The sequence below is a fragment of the Microtus ochrogaster genome, unplaced genomic scaffold, assembly GCF_000317375.1.
Source record: "Microtus ochrogaster isolate Prairie Vole_2 unplaced genomic scaffold, MicOch1.0 UNK51, whole genome shotgun sequence".
Classification (NCBI taxonomy): Eukaryota; Metazoa; Chordata; class Mammalia; order Rodentia; family Cricetidae; genus Microtus; species Microtus ochrogaster.
In genome coordinates this window covers 1167338-1177256 of record NW_004949149.1, presented here as the reverse complement: position 1 = coordinate 1177256, position 9919 = coordinate 1167338, and the positions used below count along the sequence as shown (strand labels likewise).

The 9919-nt window shown below is 41.5% G+C and overlaps 1 protein-coding gene across 6 annotated transcripts in view; it reads right to left on the bottom strand.

Annotated features, from left to right (window-relative positions):
* The window catches only part of Inpp4b (inositol polyphosphate-4-phosphatase type II B), a 762195-nt gene that overhangs the window by 125341 nt on the left and 626935 nt on the right, over positions 1-9919 (bottom strand). The gene's annotated exons all lie outside the window — the stretch shown is intronic.

The following is a 9919-nucleotide window of genomic DNA, read 5'->3' as shown; positions in this document are numbered from 1 at the left end:
TTTGTGGGAGCCTAGGCAGTTTGGATGCTCAACTTGCTAGACCTGGATGGAGGTGGGGGTTCCTTGGACTTCCCACAGGACAGGGAACCCTGAATGCTTTTCGGGCTGGGGGGGACTTAATTGGGGGAGGGAGAGGGAAATGGGAGGCGGTGGCGGGGAAGAGACAGAAATCTTTAATAAATAAATTAATTAAAAATAAAAAAAATCTAGCTTAAAAACTGAAAACTGGTCATTACTTAGGAATCTTTGACTTTCATAATCAGTACACAGGAACTGCTGGGAGCCTGATGGGACGAGGGGTTCTGTGCAGCGAAGGAGCTGGAAGCACAGAGCACTGTTTGCATTCCAGGATGGACAGAGAGGAAAGTCAAGCTAGGGGCAGGAGAATGGAGAAGGAGGCATTCACAGGTTTGGTGAAAACTTTTTACATCCTTTGTAGCCAATATCCAAACGCCTTGCCTTTGAAATACCTGGGAGTCTGTTTTGAGGACTTGTGAAATATTTTCCTTACAGTTACTAGCTAAATTATTTAAATCTCCTTGATTCCGTTTTCATTTTTGAAAACTTAGAAATCGTTGAGAAAAAAAAAATACTATTTAGAAAGCAGTTTTTCTCTCTCTTGTCTGGGTTCTTCGAAGAATTATTTAATACTTTAGTAAGATGATATTTTACCAATATACAATATATTCCCCCAATTTATGTACTTTTTGCAAAGCAATTATGAGCAATGTTCTTGTATGTTTGAACTGACAGCACGAGAGCACAAGAAAGTGACAGCAGACACAGCTTTGGGAAACTAAGAGGTACACTGTAGTCTGGGCAGCCCGGCGTGCATTCTGCTTCCTTTGATTGTATTGCCTGGGAGGAACGCTGCAATGTTCAACCCACCAGTCTTTAAGAAATGAAACAACTCGACATTTCTTTTGCAAAGACAGTAGTTGTGCAAAGATGTGGCATGAAAATGGGGGACAGTTCTTGCTATCAGACAGTGGAGGTTAAAGCACTCGGGCCTCACTACATGCCACGCACAGAAAACAGTGTGCAGTGGGTTCACGGTGGCCTCTTCCCTGACCTACTTTCCCGCTACAAATGTCTGCTTCCTGATCTTACGGGGACTGACAAGCTCCCCAACGGCTGAGTCCTCAGAAAGCGAAAGTGCCCAAGGCCAGATGCTCCTCCATCTTTCTGCTCACGACTTCTTTCCCTATACATCACTCCTGACACTCCTTATTCTTCTTTCCATCCCTTCGCTGTGATGGCTGCCTCTCCCACCTCTTTGCTTTGCTGACACTTCACTCTGATGTTGCTTGTAGATATCATCCACTTTTCCTTTATTTATTTCTCATTTTGTGCTCAGAAAATTCTTAGAATTCTCCACCTGATTCTAACATATATGTTTCTAAGAAATCATTCTAAATACTTTTTTCTTATGCCTTAGATGCATGGAGCTCAAATGATAGCAACCATAAATGCACTGACAAATAAGGACAGGTCTTCAGTATTTTTTTTAAGGGTATAAAATTTCTTTGCAAGGTCGATAGACTTTGCTTCAGGGGGCTCTGCCCTGTAATATGTCCTTGGGAGGTTTTGACGCGAGTGAACAACTCTATCATTAGAGACACCCACTGTCCTTGATTTGCCCCTGAGATTCCCTGTAAATGCTGGATGGTGCTTCACAATGAGTCTGGTGAAAACCCCACTTCAGCTACTCTCAGTTTCTTAGTATTGTTTTACCAGGCTACTCCTAGTGTCGCCCTCTGTCTAAGATCCTCCATCTCCCTGTCCATTGCCACTGTTCTTCTTGCATTCCCTCGGCCCTCTTATCTTTTCCCTCTCAATGACTTCAGCTTCTCACCCTGAGACTGGTCAGTCAAGCCTGGGACATAACCCAAGATCCTGCCTCTTGTGGCTCAGTCATGTCTCCTCTGAAGCTGTGTAGCAGTCGTTGATTATTATTATGTTCTCTCTTAGTGATGGGCGTCTTGGTAGGGCTGGAAGATTCATCTCCCACAATGAAGGTCAGTATTGCTGTCCAAGATGGTACGGCACAGCATGGAGAAATCACCAGCCAAAGGCTAGTGTTGAGTATGCATCTATGGGAGGCCTTCTTCCTGAAACTTCTCATATGTTTAACAGTGTAGCTTTCAAAGGAGAAGTTATGAATACAATTTAATTATATAGAAAAAAATGGTCTGAGCTTTAGGATGAATCCAAACACTTGAGTCAACTGTCAATAACGTAAAATCAGAAGAAGAAATATTTTATAGAATATAAAAGCAAATTATGGATGATAGAAATTGAAATTGGTTTCATATTATATTTGTATCAAATAAAAATCGATTTAAAGTACATACTTAGATGTTACACAAAGCTCAATACAATGAGAGAATGAACACACGCCCTCTTCTGTATGTCATGTATCTTAGTCTCCTACCGCTGGTCTCACTCATCTCCATCTTCTGGTGCCAGCAAATCACAGGTCTCAGTCCTTGGAGCTTTGGGAAACATTCCTGATCATTCACTCTATGATTTAAATATGTCAGCCATGTGAAGGGGTCCTCAATGCACGTCACTAGTCCTCTCTCCAATTGGAACACATCTTCTTTGGAAAGTTCCAACTTCATATGCCCAGAGAAGATCCAAGGCAGCTCCCAATACTCAACGATCAGGGCGGCTGCAAGCATCTTCACTTTTCTTCCCAAGGTCACTAGCTTCTCTTTCTCCCCCACTTGATCAGAAAAGCTGCTCCTTTCCTCTAAAATAAACTAAGAATCCAGCCACTTGTTTCTATGTGCACTATAAATATCCTGGTGCAAGTGGCTATCATCTCTAACCACACATACACACACAGACAGACAGACAGACACACACACACACACACACACACACACACCCCACACAAACTCTAGTATTATATTTAGCTATTGGGAAAACAGTGCTTTAAGATATGGACATGTTTAACTTCTATTCAGGGCTTGAAAGTTATAAGAGATAGACAGAAACAGAGGAGGGGAGAGAGGGAGAGAAAGACTTTATTTCAACCCAGGTATGTATCTATCTCCCAGGGCTTACCTGTAATATCTGCTCTACCCTCCCCACAACTACTTAACCCATTGCTCAGCCACACTACTATTGTAGGCAGTGGAGGTATAGAACAATCTAAATAAGAAATGAAGACAGGCAAGAAAGAAAGAAAAAAAAAACACAGGGAGGAATGGCAGAAGTCAGAGGTTTATTTTTTTAAAGTGTTCTAGAGTAGTAAATCTGTAATAGAGTTAAGACCCCAAAGGGAAATTTCAGGAAGATTTTTTACTTTCTTCTCCCCAGTTCATACAAGTGTGTGTGTGTATTTGTATGTGTATTTGTGTGTATGTCTATGTGTCTTGTGTGTCTATGAGTGTGTCTGTGTGTGTGTTTGTATGTGTGTCTGTGTGTGTATATGTGTGTATGTGTCTATGTCTGTATGTCTCTGTGTGTCTTTGTGTGTGTCTGTGTGTGTCTTTTGAATCTATCCAGAAGCATAAACATGCTCTTAGTTCTCACTGAGAAGGAAACCATGTGACTAACCCATAAGAATTTCCACCTCAGTCACTTAACTCTCCCCTTCTGGCTTCACAGGGCTTCTCAACGTGCTTCCTGAAATGGCTGCAGGTGCAATCGCACCTCTTGGCTTCCCCCTTGGCTGCTCTTTATTTCCTGTAGGATGTGGTGCTTAGAGAAAAGAACTAGAAAAAAATAACACTCGCTTTCTTTGTCTCCTGTGGGTTCACTTATGTAATTACATGATTTACAAGATCTGTGCTGAAATTGGTCTGTTTTTCAAGCTAGTCTTCTTGGGGAAAATCAAAAACCAAAACCAAAAACCCATACCTTGCAACCATGGAAACTTTTGGCCTAAGTTTGAGTCCACCACTTATTCCCTCTCTGCCGACTGACACGGATGGAGGAGACGAAACAATAAAATGGTGTCAGCTCCTCTAGCCTTCCCACTGTGGATATGTCTATCACTTCGGTGGCATCTCTTACTAACTGCTGTAATTCTTAAGTTCTTGACTGTGATCTCTTAGTCACGATGGCCTCGTTCATATACAAGTAGATGTGATAGGCTATCATTATGATATGCATATTGTGTTTTGATAAGTCTCTTCTTTAAAAACAAATGTTCAGGCACACTGTCTCAGTGGGTGGTCCATCCCCTTGTGGTCCTGACTTCCTTGCTCATATTCTCCCTCCTTCTGCTCTTCAACTGGACCTTGGGAGCTCAGTCCAGTGCTCCCATGTGGGTCTCTGTCTCTATCTCCTATCCGTCGCCGGATGGAGGTTCTATGGTGATATTCAAGATCAGTCTGACTACGGGACAAGGCCAGTTCAGACACCCTCTCCTTCACTGCTCAGGGTCCTAGCTGGGGATATCCCATTGGACTTCTGGGAACCCTTCTAGAGCCAAGCCTTTTACCAACCCCAAAATGGCTCCCTTAATTAAGATATCTCCTTCCCTGCTCCCATATCCTTCCTTCCTTCATCTCAACCATCCCACTCCCCCAAGCTCTCCCCAACCCTCCCCTTCTCCCTCTCCCTCTCCCCTTCTCCCACACCCCCATGCTCCCAACTTTTGCCTGGTGATCTTGTCTGCTTCCAATTTCCAGGAGGATCTATATATGTTTATCTTTGGGTTCACCTTATTACTTAGCTTCTCTAGGATCGCGAACTACAGGCTCAATGGAGCTCACCAGACCCAGCTGGATGGTGACTGAATGAGCACGGGATCAAACTGGATTCTCTGAATGTGGTTGACAATTGGGACAAGCTGAGAAGCCAATGATAATTACACTGGGATTTGTCTCTACTGCATGTACTGGCTTTTTTGGGATCCTAGTCTGTTTGGATGCTCACCTTCCTAGACCTGGATGGAGAGGGGAGGACCTTGGGCTTCCCACAGGGCAGGGTATACTGCCCTCTCTTAGGACTGGAGGGGGAGAAGGGGAGGGTGAGTGGGGAAGTGGGAAGGAAGTGGGAGGAGGGGAGGAAGTGGAAATTTTGATTGGTATTATTAATAAAGCAATAAAAAATAATCTGCTGAGAAAAAAAAAAGATAAAAACACATGTTCTTAGCATCCATTACAGAACTGGTGATTACTATCAGAGATAAGGATACAGGAAAATAGAAGGCACGTTCATGAGCTGTTTCATTTTTCCATGTTAAATCTAAAGCAAAGAGGAAATCTAATAAAGCAAATAGCTTATACCATAAATTTAACTAAAATCCAAATGGCTTTTCCATTGGTAAAATAAGTAATAATTGAGCCTGTACTTTACGTGTCTGGTACTACACTAATGTTTTCATGGGCTACATTATTTTATTTCCACAAATCTTTAGGAAGAAATACTATTACATTATGTAAACATGGAGACTGAAGTTGGGAGTGGCTTTGTGTTGGCCACACAAATAGCGGGTGTGGCAGAATATGGATTAAATCTCCAGAATCACACAACCTGAACTCCTAATTATGTTTATCTATCTTCTGATCTCTGAGTTGAGTCATTTTAGAGTTAAAAAGAAATACAAAACTAAAAGTAATACAGGAAAGATGAACAATTTAATAATATCATGGCAGGCACAGACTGCAAAAATTTAAATTACAACTCTTATCTTCTAATTAAGACTGTTCATTAGAGAAGGTTATGATTCTAGTTTATAAGAGAGATTAGTCTAAAGAAAGAATGTGGGATTTATCTGACGCTAAATTACAATCAACAAACATTTCATGACTGCTACTGGGTCAATAAATTGAGAAAAGCAAATGCTCAGATCTAGCAGTGGGCTCACTGAATGTTATACCATGATTGGCCACCTGGGATTTAAGAAAAGAAGAAGAAGGAAACTCTTTTCAGGGTGAGGTGGGAAGTGTCTTTTTCTAGAAAAATTTCCAAAGCTGAACTCTCAATTCTGAGTGTCCACTAATACCCTGAGGGTGCCCACGGTGACATGGCTTGCTCACTAAGCATTCCACTTTGGTCCTGATGTTCACATCACACTACACAGATGTTTCCCACCTACAGAGCCCACAGTCAGTGGTATTTCCATTTTTTGAGGTTTTATGCTTGCTGGAAGTCGAGTTTGCAGAAGGTTTTCACATACATGCACACACACACACACACACACACACATAGATACACATACACACATGCACACATGAATACACAAAATCAATCTGCAACTAGTGAAACGAACACCAGCTATTTTAAAGAAAAAAGGTTACTGCTGCAATCAGTGAGCTTGCTAGCCTTTCTACTGTATTCACCAGTGGGTACAGATTTGTGTCCTATGTAATGTTTTATATACATATGTATTCATAATCCCATGCTTTCTTCCTTGCTATATCTGGATTCTCACCCCACAACTTAACAAGCACACAGAACCCAGACAAATTCCCACTTCTTCCTTGACACCATTAAAATGCTCCTCTTTCTTTTCACCTGTGCTGATCTCACAATTAAAGCCATCTTTGTGTTCTGGAAGCTTATGACAAGAGTATGATACCAGAATTTTTCAGGAAAAGTCACATTTAATAGATTTTTATACAATAATAAGTCATCTCAGTTTAGGTAAGCCTATTTTCCCTCATGACATACATTTCATGCATACATTTTAAAGTTAGTATTTCATTACTATCTTACAAAATGAAATTGTCTAAATTGTCTCTAGATTATTAAATACATTTTGGGGGGGGGTGTTCCAAGACAGGGTTTCTCTGTGGCTTTGGAGCCTGTCCTGGAACTAGCTCTTGTAGACCAGGCTGGCCTCGAACTCACAGAGAGCTGCCTGCCTCTGCTTCCCGGCCACCATTTAATACATTTTTATGTGTGTATGTGAAAGCCTGATTGTCATATGTGCATCATGTATGTCTCTGGTGCCCATGGAAGTCAGAGAAGAAATTTGTACCACCTGGAACTGGAGTTATAGGTGATTGTGAGCCACCCCATGTGGTTCTGGCAACCAAACATGTCTTCTCTGTAAGAGTATCAGAAGTTCTTCTTCAGCCCCTCCCTAGATAATTTTGTTTAATCTGGAAAATACTGTAAAATACTGGTAAATTATTTTTTTATGCTGCCTTTGAAATAATGATGGCCAAGTGTAGAGATTACTGAATAGTTAAATATTCTGGAAATCTCTGTACTGCTTTCATTCAGCTTCCATGCGTACATATGTACATACAAACATATTAAAAGCTAGGATCTTTGCAATTTTTATGTTAAACTTTTATGTTAAATTAAGACATTGAGTTATAAAATAAAACTACTGTATAACCATTTAAATTATCTTTCTGAGTAAACTGTGACTTGTTTACTTAATAAGCCAGTTCTCAAAAATGTAAGAATTTTATTTATGATTTCCAGCAGTTCAGCTGCAGCGACAAGGTGGTGTAAATCAGGAGGAGTCAGTCATATATCTACATTGCAAATGAGGCCCAAGGATGAATGGTGTTTTGAAAACTCACAATTCAAAGTCTTCATGTTTTGTTATTTTTACACAGTGCTATTTTGACAAATTTAGTATCAAAACTTTAAGAGCTATTTACATATTGTCGTTTACAAACGTATAAGTCTTTTATTTCAGCAATTTCATGTCTTAAAACTTTGAACTGTCATGTGGTACTGCCGGCCTAACAGAACACACTTGGTCTCCCAAGCACGGTAGGTACTGAAGCTCATCTCCAGCTTACAAATGTCAAACGGAAACATGCACAGGGGGTGATATTAACTGTCAGCCGTTACGTTGGCTAGCTTTCACAAACACTTTCACCCCTCTTCTTTCAGGATACATAAATGCTTATTCCCTTCGTAGAGAGACGGGTGTGACCGCGCTTTTACAAAGCACGCCACGCGGCTGCTGTCTAGGCCTGCAAGACATGGTCCGCAAGTGCGTAAGACGCTTCCTACAAGTGCGTGTTTCTGGTCCTGATTTCACCAAATGTTCTCATCACTGTTACTTCTTCGTTCAGCTGTATCAGTCACTCCAGAAAGAACGACTGGCTTTGTCAGAAATCTTTTTCTTCATCTAGTCCCTCCACCATTATCCTTGCTAGTGCACTAAACACCTGTCAAACCCGTTCCTGGGAATTTGGATTATGCCAGATAACATAGTCCGTGCTTTCAGATCCAGCTCTGCCTAGAAGGATGCTTACACCGAAGGCTCAGAGCAGACGTCCTAGCTACAGACTCAGACCAGGCTTCCACTCAGTGCCTGACCTTAAGGGAGGATCAGCGGCAGTGAGTGCAGATGCCATTCTGGTTCTCTGTGGAGGGCGCTGTGTGAGAGAGGGCTGAAGTAGGAGAGAGGAAGCTGAAAAGAAGTTATACACGAGAGAGAACCCCTGTGTTATGGGTCCCGTGTCAAATGTACTCCAGCATACTTGTGTATGAATGTTTGATCCCAACTTATATGCTTGTTATGGAAAGTTCTAGAAATGTCTGGCAGGGAAAGTATGACAAGGCGTGAGGGCCATGTGTTTGGTGGGTATACCAGGTCTCCATATGCTCCCTTCAGTCTGCTTCCTGAACATCTTAAGGTGAACAGCCTTCTCTTTACCACAGGCTAAGAAACAAGCGAGCCAAATACACGGACTGAAATCTGTGAACTCATGAGCCACAACAAAATAAGAATAACCTAACATCTTTTTTAAGTTGTTTATATCAGGATTTCTAACTCAGAAAACTGCCTAACACACTCCTCCTTTGAAGTTTTGCTTTCCATGATTTCAACGATCTATGGTCAACCATAGTATAAATGGAAAATTATGGAAATAAATAATTTGTATAATTTTAAAGTTATATTAATTTCTTAGTAGTGAGATGGAATCTTGGACTTTCTTGTTCTGCTTGCCAATGGCCTGTCCCATCCCTCTGTGCAGAGAATCTCCAACTCAGTCTCAATCCCTCAGTAGCTCTCCTGGACATCAGCTCCACTGTCAGGATTCCTTAGAGCCTGTGATCAAGCCAACTTCATGGTACTGAATAACAATCTCAATAATCAGGAATGGTGCTACTGGTTATCTTATTACAATATATTATTAGAGTTCTATTTTATTAGTAGTCATTATTAATTTTCTTCTATCCCATGGATATAAGTTCAGCTTTATCACAGGTGTATGCATACGAATGAAGAAGTAACATAAAATGGTCTGGATCTATCTGAGCTTTAAGGTATTCTCCATGGGTTTGGGGATGCAGTCCTTGAGGACAAGGTGACACTAATGTATAATGTGCACCCCAGGTTTTAGTCTTTAGGAAAGAAGTGTCTGAATTGTTTAAAATTATTAAATCACAAAATTATATTTGCCTTATAGAAATATCATCCCAGACAAAATGAACAAAATGGTTGGATCGGTGCCAGCCAAGAAGCGAGGAAAGTGATTGATTAATCTCTGCCAATGGAGCACCTGGAAGACAGAGCACTGTTGGTCAGGATTATCTTCACCCATAATTCATTAGTGAAATGGAAGACTTGCACAGAAGTTAGGAAGCAGAACTGACGTGCAGCCTTCTTTTATTAAAATGAAGCAAAAGGAAAAAGGGTGCCAAGGATTTGCTGACCCTAAGGGGAACATCTGAGTGGATGTTGGTGCTGTGTTGGGGTGTTTTGGTTGATTGGTTGGTTGTGCTTGCTGTAAGACAAGGAACCCTCAGGAGATGCAAATGTGAGAATCAGGGGAGAGGGGAGTGACTTGATAGGGACACCTTGAGGGCACAAGTGAAGGGGAGCTAACTATGGGTGGCTTCACACACATGCACATGCACACACAGACACATGCATGCATACACAGACACATGTATGCACACACAGACACATGCATGCACACACAGACACATGCATGCACACACAGAAACACACACAGAGACACACGCACATGCGCTCACA